Source organism: Leopardus geoffroyi, chromosome B3, assembly GCF_018350155.1.
Source record: "Leopardus geoffroyi isolate Oge1 chromosome B3, O.geoffroyi_Oge1_pat1.0, whole genome shotgun sequence".
Classification (NCBI taxonomy): domain Eukaryota; kingdom Metazoa; phylum Chordata; class Mammalia; order Carnivora; family Felidae; genus Leopardus; species Leopardus geoffroyi.
In genome coordinates this window covers 90,482,968-90,501,275 of record NC_059337.1, presented here as the reverse complement: position 1 = coordinate 90,501,275, position 18,308 = coordinate 90,482,968, and the positions used below count along the sequence as shown (strand labels likewise).

The following is an 18,308-nucleotide window of genomic DNA, read 5'->3' as shown; positions in this document are numbered from 1 at the left end:
ATTAATTTTCTAGTTTATTGTTTGGGCATATAAAATCTCTGTAGGTTCTTGAGGGGTTGCCTTTAAGAAACAAACCTTATATATCTCCCTATCTTCAAAATATGTGAAATCAACTCAAGCTTAGTTGGGGTCCTCCATTTCTTTAAAAAGAGCAAAATCTGCAAAATCTGGAATGTCTTCCTCAAGTCTCTTTATTTAATAAAAAGCTCAAGGACAAAAATAACAAAAGCAATTTTTAAGATAAATGAATAAATGATGCACAAAAAGAGTACAAGGTAATAAAATATGCATAGAAAAACTACACTAAAATAATGATTCATAATCTATCTTCTACATGCTCAGACTCATCATTTTATGCTATAGTTATAGTTATAATGAATTAACTTCAATATAACCTAATATATCCTTTCTGTTTACATCTTAAAAGTAGTCCATCTACATCACTTTGAGTACACTAGCGACATACCGAGTGCCTGTTTTAACTATGCAGTAGGTAGCACCATGATTCAGAAATAAATTTGTAACAACAGTCTCTCTGTTCCTTCAAGAACACAGACCTATCTGTTGCTGGCATACTAAAGCTGTAATATGTTGTAAAATGAAACTAAGGTTATTAAGTATTTTCTACCCATTCTCTCTGAGGAAGTTTTAATTGCTAAGCACCTAATCACAATAAACAATCCAGGTGAAATCAAACTTTTACTGTCTAGAAAAGTGCACTCATAATCATTTTCTATGTGGTGACATTTTGACACAAATATATCCCTAAAAGAAGTAAGGGATGCCTACATAAAGAATTTGGGAGAAGAGAAAAAAGAAATATGTCAAATTTAAACCAAGTAAACAAAAAAATGGCTAAGTAATAGGATTACAAGTACGAACCACGAGATTCTGAGCATTTTCCAAGATAACGCTTTTACTTTTCAAATCCTATAAACATAAACAATCACGTAATTGATGTATTTATCTGATATACCCAGTAATTAAGAAGCCCAAAGATAAATATGCAGCTGGGAATTTGTTTTGGGGTAGTGTATAATACATTACATTATGCATCTTGTACACTGTTCATGTCCCAAGTTCAATCCATTTCCCTGCCTGTGACTTCTCTTTTATTTTTTTAGTATGTGTATTTATAAGCTGCCATAAACTCTCCTTCAATGACTCAGAGAAGATGTCACTCAATAAACCAACCAATCAAGAGAAGTGTCATTTTCTGCACCAGTCTCTTACCCTCCATATACCACTGGACATCACAGTCACGGAAAGGGCACTTGATATTTAAGACTCAAAAGACAAGAGATGTTATCCCATATTCATAATTCATTAGCCAGGCAACTTTAATAAAATACTTGGTCATCTGAATCCATTTGCTCCTGTGCAAACATTATTATTTTAATCTTTCCCCTGTCTAAGCTTCAAAGCTGCAAATATAAATCATGATAATCATATGAAACAATCCTGAAAAAGATAGCAGAAAATCCCATAAAGATACAGATTGTCAACATGAAAAGGAGTAACTGTATCTTCAGAAAGACAGAACTCAAAATAGAAGTGCGATAGTTAGTGATGAACAATGTTGGTTTTAATTTGTATACTAATTTGCAAGACTTCCAGTTAGCCTCCTCTAAGTGTTTTTAAAACCACTGGCAATGATCAAACTGAATGCAGTCTACTTACTTCTGAAGCCAGAAGAGTTCCTCACTGCTGTGAAGGAGTCAGCACTCTGCCTGGCTGCTGAAGAAGACGGACAGGGTGAAAGCATCTCCAAGCTGATTCTGAGGAGAGTGTCAGAAGGGTGCTCAGCTACTACACATCTTCCCAACACCTGGCTGAGTGGTTACAGGGAGTCTTCAAAGGAGACAAGCACAAAAAGAGTGTATCAAAATATGTTTATAAAGCATCTTTGAAAAATAAAGTTGCTGCTAACTGTGTGATCAATCTCAAAGTGTATCAGGAACATCACTAAATAGAACTTAAATAGATTTGCATAATAAGGCTTTGTGGGGGGAACGTGCAATACGCTCTGATTCCAACAGAGAGGTCGGCATTCTGGTTTTCATCTGTAGTTTTCTTATCTCACGATTGAAGACAGTTTAAACAAAAGCTATATAGCTCAATTTTCTTTATATTGCAATTAGTTCAACTTGCAGGCTAATGTTAAAAAAATGACAAATGTCAACAAAGGTTTAACCATCATCTAGTATATGTACCAGGCACCTGAACCTGGAGACATAGCAGTGAATGAAGCTCCTAAATCCCTTCCTCACGCAACTAACGGTCTTACGTTGTGATGCCTGTATTTTCGTCAATAGAGAAGATCTACTATTGAAACACATATGTCTATGGAGGAAAACTCAAATGTGCCTCTTGTGTTTCACCCTCATATCAGAAGATTGCTGATTTCTACCTACTGCTGAGGGTCCCATGTTAACCTAAATAATAACTGGCCCTGCTCTATGAGATACAATATTTAACTTTCTTTCCCTTAAAATCTACATAATAATATCAATTAATATTCAAACACAATAATTTTTAATGTAGGAATGGACTGAATTTTTGAAAATGTTTTTGAAACGAAGAAAGGCATTGTAATTTTCCATAAGCTATCACTTATTTTGTCTGAAGAAGCAAAAGTGAGGAATAATACAATTCCAAAGGGTATTAATAAGAACCATATAAAATGACACAAAGACAATTCAGGTTTAGTTTATTGCTTCTGCTGTCTCAATTTGTAAAAATGTGTGAAAAATCTTACAAAGTTAAAATTGAACAGGGTGATTATATTGCCCTGAGATAGCTGATAATTAGGACTAAAAAAAAAGTAGAGCTACGGCTTACAGTTTGCATTGAAATCACTCAGAAATGCTAAAAATCAATGCATAGATTAATGGTAAAAGGGGATGAAAGTAAATTATAGTTTACTTCAAATCACCTTTATGAATCTGCCAACCAACACTATCTTTTTAAAATTTATATTTATTACTAAAGATGTGTCTTATAGAATTAGAGAATAACTCAGACATACCACTCACACACATGAATATAAATCAATCATATGCCAACCACCCTGAGACAGCTATTGTTTGCCTTATTTATTTCCTTCCACGAATATTTTAGACTAATTTTTACATTTTATATGCATGATAAAAATGCAGGAAATCCAAAAGCAAATCCCCCTCCAAAGCAAGACATATACCCAATAGAAGAAACAAATTTCAAATTTCAGAACATCCCCTCAGAAATATTTTATGCATATGTAAATGTGAGTGTGTATTTTTATACATATATATTATACCTTGTTTTGCTCCATTCCTTTTATTCATACACCATGAAGATCACTCCTATTTTCTGTCAACAACATTATCCATTCTATCCGTGAGTATCAATCATATGCATACAATATAATCTCATACTGTGTCCCAATTCAAAATTAGGAAGTTTACAGAATTATATTATAAAATGATATAATCAATGTCCATATACATCTATGCATGCACACATATTAGTGAATACATTTATAATAAATTCCTAGAAGTAAAATGTTTAGGCCAAGAAGCCTATTATTGAAACTCTGAGTATGTTCCCTCTCTGTAGTAAAGAGGTGGTACAAAGCAAGAGCAAAATATAAATACCTCCAATTATTATACTAACAACAAAAAAAAAGACTGATCAACAGTATTTCCATGTCCTTGTTTTAGTATGAAGAGTATAGTAACTGCTCAATCCTATCTAAATCCCAATCATCTAAAGTTATTTTTATGTATGGTTACATCATTTATTAATGATAACATTTTCCCTTTTATTACAATACCTTTTATTAGGCAGTTACTATGTGCCACCTGCCCAAAAGCATGTATTATCTAAACCAGTTCTGCCAAGAATCAAATGAAGTAAATACATATCCTTATACACTGCTATGATAAGTAAGGATAGAGATGCTTTTTTTTTTTGAGAGAGAGAGAGAGAGGAAGCAAAAGAGAGAGAGAGCCCCACAAGGGGCAGAGAGGGAGAGAGAGAAGCGGGGCTCACCCAAAGCAGGGCTTGAGCTCACCTAAGGTGGTGCTCACCTGAAAAAGCCATCAAGACCACGCCATGAGGGGCTCAAACTCATGAACCTTGAGATCATGACCTGAGCCAAAGTCTGATGTTTAACCGACTGAGTCACCCAGGTGCCCCCAAATCAATGCTCTTATATCTGATTATGTAAGTGAATATTTCAGAAAACCATTATAGGATTCTATAGTAAAGAAACACAAACAAGGTACTGGGTTTTTTTAGTCCATATATTTTGGTCAGTGCAATGCTAAAAATAGTAGCTTTTTAGATTGGTATTCTAATACTGCAATTTTCTAGGGTGATCTTACTAAGATTTCCCTTTCTACTTGATATCTTGAAATAAAACATATTATAAGAAATTCTGATCACTTTCTCAGTTCCAAGTTGTTGCTATGTTGGCCTTCTTCCACGGTTTTAGAAAATTTGGCAACTGTTATTGTTTATGTACATGTATTCCCGAGAAATATGGTTCTTCCTCCAACAATTATCTTGGATGCCAACACTAAACTCTGAAAGAACTCAGGAAACACAGGAAAAACTCGGAAAGTTAATAGGGAATTCTTTTTTCAAAACAGAATCATGACCCCTTTAAGCTCCTAATGGTATTTTCTTCCCCTCTACAATGTCTTTGTTAAGTGTTCTTCAGTTGTCTGAACATACACTTTGATTCAAATCTCACTATCAATAAAGGTAGTACTTTAAAGTCTTATGAGCCTGGATTGGAATCATAGCAGTGACCACACTACTCAACTTTCTCTCTTAACATGAAAACAATATTACAACAACTTGTAATTATCACAAGGTATCATACATCTGAAAGTACCAATAATGGGCTAAAATTCATTGCAGACATGTGCTAATGTTGTTTCCCTCAGGACGTTCTTCCTAAGGTTGCCCTAAATTTTACCACATTAAACACTAAAGAAACCCTTGAGATATTTAAAAGTAGCAGTAACATAATCTCCAATATTTCCTTCAATTTTAAGATCCAGTTTGAAAAATTATGAATATACTATCATTACTTCTCTTTCTCCATCTTACTTCCAATTGTACAAAATAAATAACATGAGGGAGATGTTCTTCATTAGTTTTTTTTTTTTTTTCTCAACGTTTATTTATTTTTGGGACAGAGAGAGACAGAGCATGAACGGGGGAGGGACAGAGAGAGAGGGAGACACAGAATCGGAACAGGCTCCAGGCTCAGCCATCAGCCCAGAACCCGACGCGGGGCTCGAACTCACGGACCGCGAGATCGTGACCTGGCTGAAGTCGGACGCTTAACCGACTGCGCCACCCAGGCGCCCCTCTTCATTAGTTTTTAATTATATGTACCTTGTATTGAAAATGATTAAAAATTAAGCCTTTAGTCATCTGGATGTTGGATCTACATGATGCAAAAAGCCAGCTGTTTTGAAATATATGAATAAATGAATCAGATGTCTTCACTGTAATTTAATCACTTATCTGATAATCATATGATAATATGTTATTTGGCATAATATAGCCATGATCTTCAGTGGACTACTCTAAAAATGCTATTTTATTAAGACAAGTAAGTTGAAAGAATTTGGACCAGAAAATATAGAATAAAATTGGAAATTAACAGGGGCACCTGGGTGGCTCAGTTGGTTAAGCGTCAGACTCTTGATTTTGGCTCAAGTCATGATCTCATGGTTCATGGGATCAAGCCCCCTTATGGGCTCCATGCTTGAAGTCTGCTTGGGATTCACTCTCTCCCTCTCTCTCTACTTCTCTCTCTCTGTCTCTCTCTGTCTCACTCTCTCTCTCAAAATAAATAAACTTTAAAAAAATTGGAAATTGTTTCACATTAATGTTTTCTTAAGCGCAAAAATATTTAGGGAATTTATATAAATACTATTATTAAAACATGCCTACTAGATATTTATCCAAGGGATACAGGTATGCTGTTTCAAAGGGGCACATGCACCCCAATGTTTATAGCAGCACTACCAACAATAGCCAAGGTATGGAAAGAGCCCAAATGTCCATGGATGGATGAATGGATAAAGAAGATGTGGTATACACACACACACACACACACACACACACAATTGAGTATTACTTGGCAATCAAAAAGAATGAAATCTTGCCATTTGCAACCACGTGGATGGAACTAGAGGGTATTATGCTAAGCAAAATTAGTCAGAGAAAGACAAATGTCATATGACTTCACTCAGATGAGGACTTTAAGATACAAAACACATGAACAGAAGGGAAGGGAAGGAAAAATAATATAAAAACAGGGAGGGGGACAAAAACATAGAGACTTAAATATGGAGAACAAACAGAGGGTTTCTGGAGGGGTTGTGGGAGGGAAGGATGAGCTAAACAGGTAAGGGGCATTAAGGAATCTAGCCCTGAAATCATTGTTGTGCTATATGCTAACTAATTTGGATGTAAATTTTAAAATAAATAAATAAATAAATAAATAATTTAAAACAACAGCAACAACAAAAAATACGCTTACCTCATCACCAGTACTATTAAACCTAATTTAAAAATTAAATTAGAGGCACTGGTTGAATATTGAAATGCATCTGTGTTACTGAATAAAACTGTAGTATTATATACTCAGCTATAGCAAATGTTGACAAATTGTCATACACCTCCAGGATCATATGATAAATAAATTAATGCACCACTAGAGCATTTGTTGCTTAATGTAAATGTCACATTGCAAATGAGAACAACTAATCATTCCTTTCCTCTAATACCAAGAGTTCAGCAGTGAAATAAAACATAAATCTTGGTGACCTAAAAATTTTATTACAGCATTTGTAATTTTCTGTTAACAACTCAAGAAAATAATTTTAAGTCATGCTATAATTCAATAAAATACAACCCAAGGTGAAGTCTTCCCTGGGATGGACAGAGAGAAGCTAGAGGTAGAGTTGGCTCTACATTGCTTTAAGGAACACATTAATTCATTAAATTTCATAGTCATAATTTACAATAATGGATTCTTCATCATAGAAAGCAAACACTAAATTAGTAAGTTATTATAGTGAAGAAATCTGATTTTAGTTATAAAAATTATATTTGCTAGGTTGTGGTTACAAAATTCTTATACAAAAATAAATAAGTGTAAAATAAGGCCCAACTGAAATTTGTAGAGCTAGTGAAGCATTTTTCTTTGCATAACTAATATTTCCTTTCAATGACAGAATCCAAAGAATCCAAATAGTAACAAAAAACTTCAATATATAAATCTTTCACAAGACAACGTCTTGAAATGTCTTTGATTTTCAAAGTTTTGGAAACTTTTTTTTTTCTTCCAAAAGTCAACTGAGTGGCATATCTTCAACCCTTGGTGAAGGGAGAGAACTGTACTTGTACTTCTTGCTGTCCTAGCTCATGATCTGCTCTGAAAAAATAAATGTCAGTCCTGCTCTGTTTCTTTGAACACATGGAAAAATAAAATGCAACATTTTTGTTAGTGGTTTGACAAAAGTCAGCATACAGATACTATGGTTACACTAACCTGCATGTCAGCCTATGACTCTGATAATAATCTTTTTCAATTAAAAGAAAATATAAACATGTTCTTATTGATTTAATGTTTACTTTAACTACATGTATCTACATGTAGTGCTTTCTTCTTTCCTCCTCATTCCTTCCTTCTTTCCTGTCTCTCATTTCATGTCTTCTTCCTTCCCTTCCTTCCTCCCTCCTTCCATCTGTCTTCAGTGACTCTTAAGGATTTACTCAAACATGGGGCGCCTGGGTGGCGCAGTCGGTTGGGCGTCCCACTTCAGCCAGGTCACGATCTCGCGGTCCGTGAGTTCGAGCCCCACGTCGGGCTCTGGGCTGATGGCTCGGAGCCTGGAGCCTGTTTCCGATTCTGTGTCTCCCTCTCTCTCTGCCCCTCCCCTGTTCATGCTCTGTCTCTCTCTGTCCCAAAAATAAATAAACTTTAAAAAAAAAAAAAAGGATTTACTCAAACTTTATGTTTCTTGGTTTTAAAATGATTATAATAAAACCAACATCATAATGTCATTGTGAATGTTATTTGTATATTGCACATGTGCACATACCTATATATGTAGCTTGCAAAAAAAAAGTTTTGTTTTATATAAATCAAATATCTCTACATTTCAACCTATTTTTCAACTGATTTCCCCTTGATGTTTTATCTCTTTCCATTCCTTTCTTCAGGGTGCTAAGTTTCATATCAGGATGAGATGTCATGTCTTGAATATTAGTCCATACTGACCACACTAGTGCTTACTGTGAACATCATGTCATCACAGCTGACTATTACATAATAGCAAACCTGCATATTCGTGTCTTCTTATCTCAATCGACCTCTGACCATTTATTTGGTTCCATGATGCACGATTCATTGAGACCCTTTATATCTGCCAACTCTGTCTCACTGTCCCTCTCTCCCTTCTCCCTTTCCTCTCTTCTCCCTGTCTCCTCTTCTTTGTCTCTCTGTTTCTCTTTCCTATCCTCCCACACTCTCTCTCTTCCTTCCTTCCTTCCTTCCATGTCACCTCTTGCAGGTGAATTTGGAAATTATTTCATAAAGAAATAATAATCCTATATACTCCCTAAACATAAGAATTTTTCAAAACACATTTAGATATAATTTCAGAACATGCACATTATATTACGTATTCTCTTCAGAATTCTGACTCATGCATAAATTTGTAGAAATCAGATCTATTTTTTGATATGAATATGATAAAGTATGTGTACCATTTATTAATATTCATTATATAAGTAATACATGAGTACATTTCTTCTTTTAACATTAAATATAATAGATAGGAGTTAGGGGTGGGAAGGAAGGCAGTTGTGGTTATGAAGGGTAGCAGGAAAATTGTGAGGATAGAACTATTCTATATTTGGACAGTTTATATATCCCTACATATGTGATAAAAATTTTTTTTTAATTTTTTTTCAACGTTTATTTATTTTTGGGACAGAGAGAGACAGAGCATGAACGGGGGAGGGGCAGAGAGAGAGGGAGACACAGAATCGGAAACAGGCTCCAGGCTCTGAGCCATCAGCCCAGAGCCTGACGCGGGGCTCGAACTCACGGACCGCGAGATCGTGACCTGGCTGAAGTCGGACACTTAACCGACTGCGCCACCCAGGCGCCCCTATGTGATAAAATTTAGAAAAATAAATGAAAATACCCACAAGTATATGTAAAACAGATAAAATCTGAATTAAGATAAGTAGATTGTCTCCATGTCAGTTCCCTGGTTGTAACATTAGTATCTTACCACAGTTATATAAGAGGTTACCATTAGGAAAAACTATGCATAGGGTATATGGGATCTCTGTGAATTATTTATCTCAACTGCATGTGAATCTAGATAATGGTATGCCGTGTGCCTTAGAGTGACCTTTAAGGGCCAACAGTTGCAAGCTGCGATCTTAGCATTCATTAATAGAAAAGGAATATCCAGAACATCATGTTTAACACTGCAGCGAATTATTGGGTCCTTATCAAATCACATCTGGATTATAGTGTGTCTCACAGAAAGAATAGGGAAAAACTTAAATCCATTAGTCAACAAAAAGGTCTAAATTTCTCCTTGCTTTGGGTACTAGAGTTCATCAGTGGCTTAATTATCAGGACAGGAATTAGATTTTTATCAGGAATGTGGTAGGGTAAATTATCGAACGGCTGAGTGCCCTACTGGGCTGAGGTTGAGTAGAGCCTCTGCCTGCTCTTAATTGATATTTTTCTTTTTTAGTCAATAATCAAAGAAAAATGTAGATTTCTGGCGTTTGGGAAATGTGAGGTGACCTAAGAGTGGATGTAAATGCTTAGTAGTGTGGAAAGCAATTCTTCTGTGTTTTTGTAATGGTAGTTGTTTCTTCATTTTTAATCAATTTTAAGCTCTGATAAGAATGCATAACAAATTATATTAAAAATACATCCACTTAAAATGCATATATCTGAAGAAATACATCTATTATATAAGAAAATTGAACACACACACAGGCGAACTATATATATATGGTATAGCAGGAATATCTATATAGTATACAAGTAGAAATATATACTTTAAGCATATATGAATAAAGTAGATATTTTGATTAATACACACAGAAGTGTGTATTAGAACACTATATAAGTATAAATAGTGGGATATCTTAGTGTATATATAGAGATATGTGGATCAAGAGAGAGAGCATGCCTATAATAAAAACCCTAGAACATATATATTTGACTAGAGTGAGTTGAACATGAAGCTATAAGTCCTGAGGAACTACTGAAAAAATTGCAAAGTAGACTCACAGTAGGATAAAAGGAGATTTGGGAGCAATCTTAGACAATCCAAGGACCACATGAACATTGGGAGATGAAAACATTGAAAGCAAGATGAAAAGCAATATGGGCATAGAAGATGTTTAAAAGCATAAGGAGTACTTCTTTGGAGTGGATGAGGGCTGGCTTAAAACCATACTTACAGGGGCCTCTTAGGTGGCTCAGTTGGTTAAGCATCCAACTTCAGTTCAGGTCATGACCTCATGGCTCAGGAGTTCAAGCCCTGGCTCAGGCTCTCTGCTGTCAGTGCAGAGCCCACTTCAGATCCTCTCTCTCTCTCTCTCTCTCTCTCTCTCTCTCTCTCTCTCTCTCTTCCCCTCCACCATTCATGCTCTCTCTCTCAAAAATAAACATTAAAAAAAATACCACGAGAGAAGAACTAAGAGAATGGAAGTGACAGAAATCACACTTAAAATGTACAACTAATGGTCCATCACGTACCTTAGATCTCCTATTGGCCTATAAGCTCTTTTGAGTGCCTGGAATATATATCACACAGATAATTGTATGCCTCATAGCATCAACCATGCTCACCTACAGACAAGAGACACTCAAGAAATACAAATTAAAGTTTAACTGCAAACAAAGCAAAATCATATACTAAAAAACCTCAAAGAAGTTACTACTTGAGAAGAAAGTTTCTAAGAAAAAAAGATGACTCAAAAAGAGAAGAAAGTTCTAAAAGTAATATCTGTACGGTATGATTAGAAATGATTTTTGATGGCAAAGAGGTTATTGGAAAGAAAGTTAAACGATGAAGAAGACTGCACTGGAGAAATTCTCCATAAGGTCAGATTATAAAGTGGCATGTATAAGAGACAGAAGGAAGGACGCAGAACCAAAGATGAATAGAAAATAATGTTTGCAAAGCATTTTCAGATACATTATTTCATTAGACAGTAACCCTACTGTCCTTGGTCTCTTCTTGCTCTGCATTTTAATACTGACTTGCAAGAGGATGAAGAAACAGTGCTTATTAAATCTGTGAATCTATGACTGACACAAAACTGGGATTTAAAAATGTCTCCATAGGTTTAATGGATGGGCCAAGACTGTCAAAATGAAATATAATAGAGCCAAAGGTAAAGATGCTTAGATTAAAAAACTAAGCTATTATGTGTAGGGTGAAGGATAGGTCTTTAAAGGCAGTTTATGTGAAATACACTTAGGGTATTAATTGTCCCCATGGTCCTTAGGGTCAATAGTTTCAGGGATGCAATCTCAGCATTCATTAATAGAAAAGAAATATCTAGAACAGCAAGTTTAATAGTCACAGTGAATTATTTAGTCCCTATCAAACCACATCTGGAATATAGTGTGTCTCATTCTGAATGCTTGTGAAACATACCTGGAGACAGACATCCTGGAGCATGGCCCAACGCAACCACTACAATGAAAAATGGAAAAAGATAAGAAACAGGGACAATATCTTCAAAATGTCATTTGTAAGAAGTGGGAGAAGGTGGTGTTAAAGTCAGAGAACATGATTTGGAATAAAAAATAAAAACTGCATGGGGATTTTGTGCATTAAGGAACATGCTATTTGAATAGTCCCACATTAGTATGGGCTGCCTTAGAGCTCACTGTTTGCCAAAACATTCATTCTATATTGTTATCAAAGATGACATTCTTATGTGGAACTTAAGGTCAGAAGAGATGGCCATGAAGATACCTTCTAATGTTAATATTTTATAAGATTGTCTCTAATGATCCAGCCAGGTTTAGGCTGGTCCTTCTTCAAAAGCAAACTGACTTTCCTGCACCCTGAGAGTATGGCTTTGTGGAAAGGCCTCTTCCAAAGTAATAAGGAGAAGATATACATGTATATTTCATCATTGGATTTATAATATGATAAATATTTAAGACAATAAATGAGAAAATTAACACAAATCCTAAGACATATCTATAAGGAATACATTCCTATTCCAACACATATGTGTGTGGGCAGGGGTTTTAGTTTTAAATAGTTTTTCAGTATGTTCTAGTTTGTGAATATTGATTGTTGACCAAAGGAACTGTAATTGCCTTTATAACTAAAAATGTATGCATTTAAATTTTACTGTAAGTGCTATTAGCTCAGTGAACTTTAAGTCTCTAAGAGCACAATTTTATTTTCTTCTTTAGGGTGATTACATGCATTAGCCAAATGATTCTGCATAGGTGTAACTCAGAATAAAAACCAATTTCAGTATTTTATGTGTGTACTTAACCATTTTCAAAGCTTTTTCACACATATTATTTAATGTGGTCTTCAAAATAGTCTTGTAAGACAGGTAGCACTATCATTTGATCTCATTTCCAAGACCCAAATATAAAAAGCATTTGCACAAAGCCATGCTGTTATTTGGTAGCAGGTAAAAGAACAGCCTATAGAATCTCTGATTCTTGGAAGTCTCTTTCCATTCAACTCCATTTTACATGTTTTTGGAAAAAGTTATTCAAGCACAAGAAACTTTAACCAGGTCATGTCAAGAAAGAAGAGAATTGTGGGGCGCCTGGGTGGCGCAGTCGGTTAGGCGTCCGACTTCAGCCAGGTCACGATCTCGTGGTCCGTGAGTTCGAGCCCCACATCGGGCTCTGGGCTAATGGCTCAGAGCCTGGAGCCTGTTTCTGATTCTGTGTTTCCCTCTCTCTCTGCCCCTCCCCCGTTCATGCTCTGTCTCTCTCTGTCCCAAAAATGAATAAACGTTGAAAAAAATTAAAAAAAAAAAAAAAAAAAAGAAGAAAGAAGAGAATTGATAGCACTATAAAGGACGTGAGCAATAAGAAATAAAATGGAAATTTAATTCATAGGAGCCAAATTGGTAAATCATTTATGCACACTCCTAATTTATTTTGGAGCTAACGGCAATATATGTTGAGATTTATCTCAATATATCAAAAATGAATAAACTGAACGGAAAATGTACTTTAATATGGAAATGTAAGTTAGAGACAGTTTCAAAATGTGCATGTATGCCTACTGATGTTGACTTAAAGTTGCCATTTTTGAAATTAGATTATTAAAATATGTGCTGGTTTTCTGACCTGCATCAGTAACTCTACTTCTCATCGAATATTTCTCATCGAATCGATGAAGTTCTCTTGATTCAATGTCCTTAATATCTAGCTCTATCCGCACTGATTCCCCACTACCGTTATCTCAATTCACAATTTCACTCTCTTACCTACATTAATACACCTTCATAAACGGAATTTTTGTTCCTGTCCTATCACAAGACAACATATCCTCCATATTTAATTTTGCCACCACATAATTATCTCTATAAAATGTATACCAAATTCTGTGTCATGTATAAAATTCTAGTATGGCATACAAGGCACATATACATCTGGCTTCAAGCATTCTTCATGCCCCTAAGCTCCATGCATACTAGTCCATGTATTTTCAAAAACAAACTTTAAAATTTCACACTATACTTTCAAAATCTCAAGCCAACTCGCCTTTTGGATAAGTGAGGCCTCTCTGAATTGGTGGCTTCCTTGATATGGAATACTCATCCCTCTCCTTTGCCTAGCTAACTCCTTATCTTCCAAACTTAGCTCCAATGTTGAAGTGAGACAGAGAAGGGGAGGAAAAAAAAAACTAATGGGTTACATGATCAATTTATATTAAAACAAATTATTCTGGCTAATGCTGACCAATGTGGAAGAGGAGAAACCAGTTAGGAGATGATTTCCATAGTCCAGGATACAGATAAAATTTTTAGAGTAGGATGGTGGCAGGAGCACGAAAAGAACTTGGTAGAGATCTGTCTGATGCTGAGTCAGTGCAAACATCATGCTACTATAGAGCATAACTGAAATTGTGACTCTATGACTGACCAGCTTTACGATTATGGGAAAGTCCTTTTACCCAAGCACCAATGATCTCATCTAATATATTTTACACGAAAACTTAAATGGGATCATGTAAGTGAAGAATTAACACAAAAGCCTGGAATATAGCTGGTAGACAAAGAGGGAGCTTACCTTGTAAAAAGTATCAAATATGCTAACTTTGAGACAAATTTAAAAAGACAGAAAAAAGTGACCCCCCTCCCGAATTCATATGATCTAAAAACAATAACAACAACAAACCAACAAAACCCCAAAAGGTTTAGATAATTTCAACCACAAGCAAAAGGAAAAATATAGAGTGACAAAGACTTGTAGTCTGTGTGTGCTCAGACCTTAGTCCTAGACTCAAGGCTCTCACATTTTTAAAAAAAAAATTTTTAACGTTCATTTATTTTTGAGACAGAGAGAAACAGAACATGAACGGGGGAGGGTCAGAGAGAGAGGGAGACACAGAATCTGAAACAGGCTCCAGGCCCTCAGCTGTCAGCACAGAGCCCGATACCGGGCTCGAACTCACGGACCGCGAGATCATGACCTGAACCAAGTCGGAGGCTTAACCGACTGAGCTACCCAGGTCCCCCGCTCACATTTTTTTTTATTGTTGTTGTGGCTGTTCTTGGGCAAGTTAACTAATTTCTTGCACTATCAAATATTTTGATTATAAAGTAAGGCATTTACACTATATAAAAAAATTTCTTTTCACTTTTGAAACTGAACATCTAGATACCAAATGCTCACTTTTTACAGGGCATTCTACTGGGCACTACCCATGTAATAACTTCAAAAGGGCCTTTTATTCAGTTTAAAACTGGAGTGCAAAAATAAAGAAAAAAACTTTTAATTTAAAGAATCACCTCTTTATCGATGGTAGTTACACTTGTGGTGAGTATAGCATAACATATAGACTCAAATCACTGTGTATGCATGAAATTAATGTAACACCACACATCAACAATACTTTAATTCAAAAAGTCATCTCTTCCATAAAAGTATTGAAAGCATCAAGAGCTGTTGAGGCATTATCTAACAAATTCAAGAAATTACTGAAATTACAAAAGTATTTTCACTCAAACTAGTAACATTCATTTCTGTACTTCAAAGGAAATTATTGTTGCAAACAAATAAATAAGGATAGGGAATATTGTTTTTGGTAGTTTGATTGATAAACTGCAAAGAGTGACCTTCACTTTCAATATTTAACTGCAATTCAGATTCATTTTTTAAAAATACATATGTAAATAAATAGCTAATTAATGTGGTGAGCTGAAGGGGAGTTTTTAAGCCAAAATGGATGGGTCTTTAGCATTATTGGTTAGTACATTCATTTTTTTAAAAGGCCTCACAAAAACAACATACTTGATCAATTTTTGATGGAGTCATTAAAATTAAAGTTGCCATTTTTGTCAAAGTGATAAAAATGTCTCTCATCTAAAATGCTCAGATATTCAACTGAGTTAAGAACATTAGAACCAGGAGACTCATAAAATACTTTGGCTTCAAAATAAAAGACAGCTATAAAATTTGGAAACTTTCCCAATCTTATGCAGTAGACTTGATGGATTCGCTTAATGATGAAGAATTAAGAAAGTTAGAAATCTAGAAAAAGACTATAACTCTTATTTGTAAACAAAATCTGAGAGTTAATTAAAGGACTAGAAACATTTATAAGGATCATGCGATGTCTTCCACTCTTATTAAAAGATAGATAGGGATATGGGTTTCAATTTATTTTATTTTTAGAGTTGAACTTTCTATGGTCATTTTTTGAGAGGGATAAACAGAGATGTGTTTTTTCTTCATTAAAAATCTTTGAGTTCATTAAGATGATCTATCTCTAGAAGTCTCAGACACTGTTAGACTTTTTTTGCAGAGTGATTCTATGCAGTCTTATTTTCCTCTCAATTATAGATTTGTTTTTTTTTTTTTTTTTAATTTTTGGTCTGAACTCTCAAAGAGGTAGTGCCAGCCATTTTATTTGTGTTTTCTTCAAAAAGAAGCAACACCAACTAATTATGTCTGCATGTACTTTACTGATTGCTGACCCTGCAAGTTTATCCAGTAAATGTGACTAATGGCAGATTGCCCAAAGGGAGGTTACAGCCCCTTAGATTTTGTAAAAGCCACACAGAGTAGAAATATTGCCAGCGACATCACCAGAATCTTTCCACTAAATGAGGACTGATCTGAAAACAAGGATGGGTCTATGTTACTGCAGTGTCATGAAAACAAAGCAGATACCAACTGAAATGAAAAAAATAAAAGCTCCTTAGGGATGTTCTAATGTAATTTGCATGTGATTAAAGCTAGAAGAAATTCCTAAAGAAGAATTTAAGGAGAAACAAAAGTGGTTTTCTTAGGAAACACACCATAGACAACATTTCAGAAAAGGTTAAAATGAATTTAGAACCATTTAGATGGTTTTCTTCCAACAGACTTCTCAATAAATCCTAAATGCTACAAGAAGATTCTTCCAAAAAACTCTGAAAACAACATCTGGGTGTTTCTAAACATGGAGATCCTGAAAAGTAAAGCGTGTTTTGGTACTTCAAAAAAGGAATTAATAATCAACCCCTAAGGTATGGCGGGCGAATTATTTTTTCTTTGATCTTTCTCTTTTGGCCACCTGTCCCTTTTCAGTCTCCATTCTAGATATCACAAGATAGTAAGTAACTCCATGCTATCCTGGAATATCAAATTCAGTCGTATCTGCAACTAGCCTCTCTGGAGTGAGAGAAAGCAATTGCAGTAGAGGTTTATTGGCTACCCCGACACTTTCTGCCCCCCAACACACACACCTCCAAACACCAACCCAACTTTCACGGTTGACATATTTTAGGCATATAGACACTGAAAGGACTTTGACTCAGAATCCTGTTATGCATCCAAAGGCATTGCCAGTACGAAGAGCCATAATTTTCAGATTTCAATTCTGAATATTTTGAAATTTTTTGTTGTTGATACTGTTTCTTTTTATTTTATTTTATTTTATTTTTTATTTTTTTTTTCTACGTTTATTCATTTTTGGGACAGAGAGAGACAGAGCATGAACGGGGGAGGGGCAGAGAGAGAGGGAGACACAGAATCGGAAACAGGCTCCAGGCTCTGAGCCATCAGCCCAGAGCCCGATGCAGGGCTCGAACTCACCGACCGCGAGATCGTGACCTGGCTGAAGTCGGACGCCTAACCGACTGAACCACCCAGGCGCCCCTGTTTCTTTTTATTTTTATTATTATTGTTGTTTTTACTCTACCATGGTGCTTGACTTTTGCTACTTTACCTCAATTGCTGATTTGAAATTCATAGAACACTTACCTCAATATTAAATGTTATTGAGGTAAAACCTTACCAATAAACAGCTCACCATTTTACACTAAAAATGACTTTTAAATTAATTTTCAATATTAAGATTATAGTTTTCCAGGCATGTATAAAGTCATTAGCCCCAAATAAATGATTAATAGAAGTTCTGTCACTGCAAAAGCCCAATGGATATTCCATTTTTTTAACTTTTTTTTAAATGTTTCTTTATTTTTGAAGAGACAGACACAGAGTGTGAGCAGGGGAGGGGTAGAGAGAGAGGGAGACACGGAATCTGAAGCAGGCTCCAGGCTCTGAGCTGTCAGGACAGAGCTTGATGTGGGACTTGAACTCAGGAACTGTGAGATCATGACCTGAGCCGAATTCGGACGCTCAACCGACTGAGCCACCCAGGAGGTCCTGGATATTCCATTTTCAACTGAAAGTGCCTTACTATCAGTATTCACGTATTACAAAGGTTTCATAAAATACCAATATACTGTAAACCTGTCCTGGAAAACATTCAAACGAGAGTAAGGATGAATAAAGAACTAGTAAACAGTCTGAAAGGCAAATAAATAATTTTACATAAAAATGTTAATATTACAATTACAACCTTTTATTTATATTATATATTGCATATAATGCATGTATTGCTCTGGCGAACATTATGTTGATTCAGTCTTTTTACTGAAAACTTAGCAACTATTTTTAAACTAGCACCCATATTACTATCTGGTACATATCTATACATTTTAACAATTTACGTATAAAGCAAAATATGCTTTATAACTTTGAATCT

At 35.3% G+C, this 18,308-nt stretch overlaps 1 protein-coding gene across 5 annotated transcripts in view; it reads right to left on the bottom strand.

Annotated features, from left to right (window-relative positions):
• LRFN5 (leucine rich repeat and fibronectin type III domain containing 5) overlaps positions 1–18,308 on the bottom strand; it is a 249,623-nt gene that overhangs the window by 124,527 nt on the left and 106,788 nt on the right. For all 5 annotated transcript variants that reach the window (XR_006704975.1, XM_045450787.1, XM_045450788.1 and 2 more), the window contains exon 2: positions 1,681–1,851. The gene's annotated coding sequence lies outside the window, so the exon portion shown is untranslated. The remainder of the gene's footprint in view (positions 1–1,680; positions 1,852–18,308) is intronic.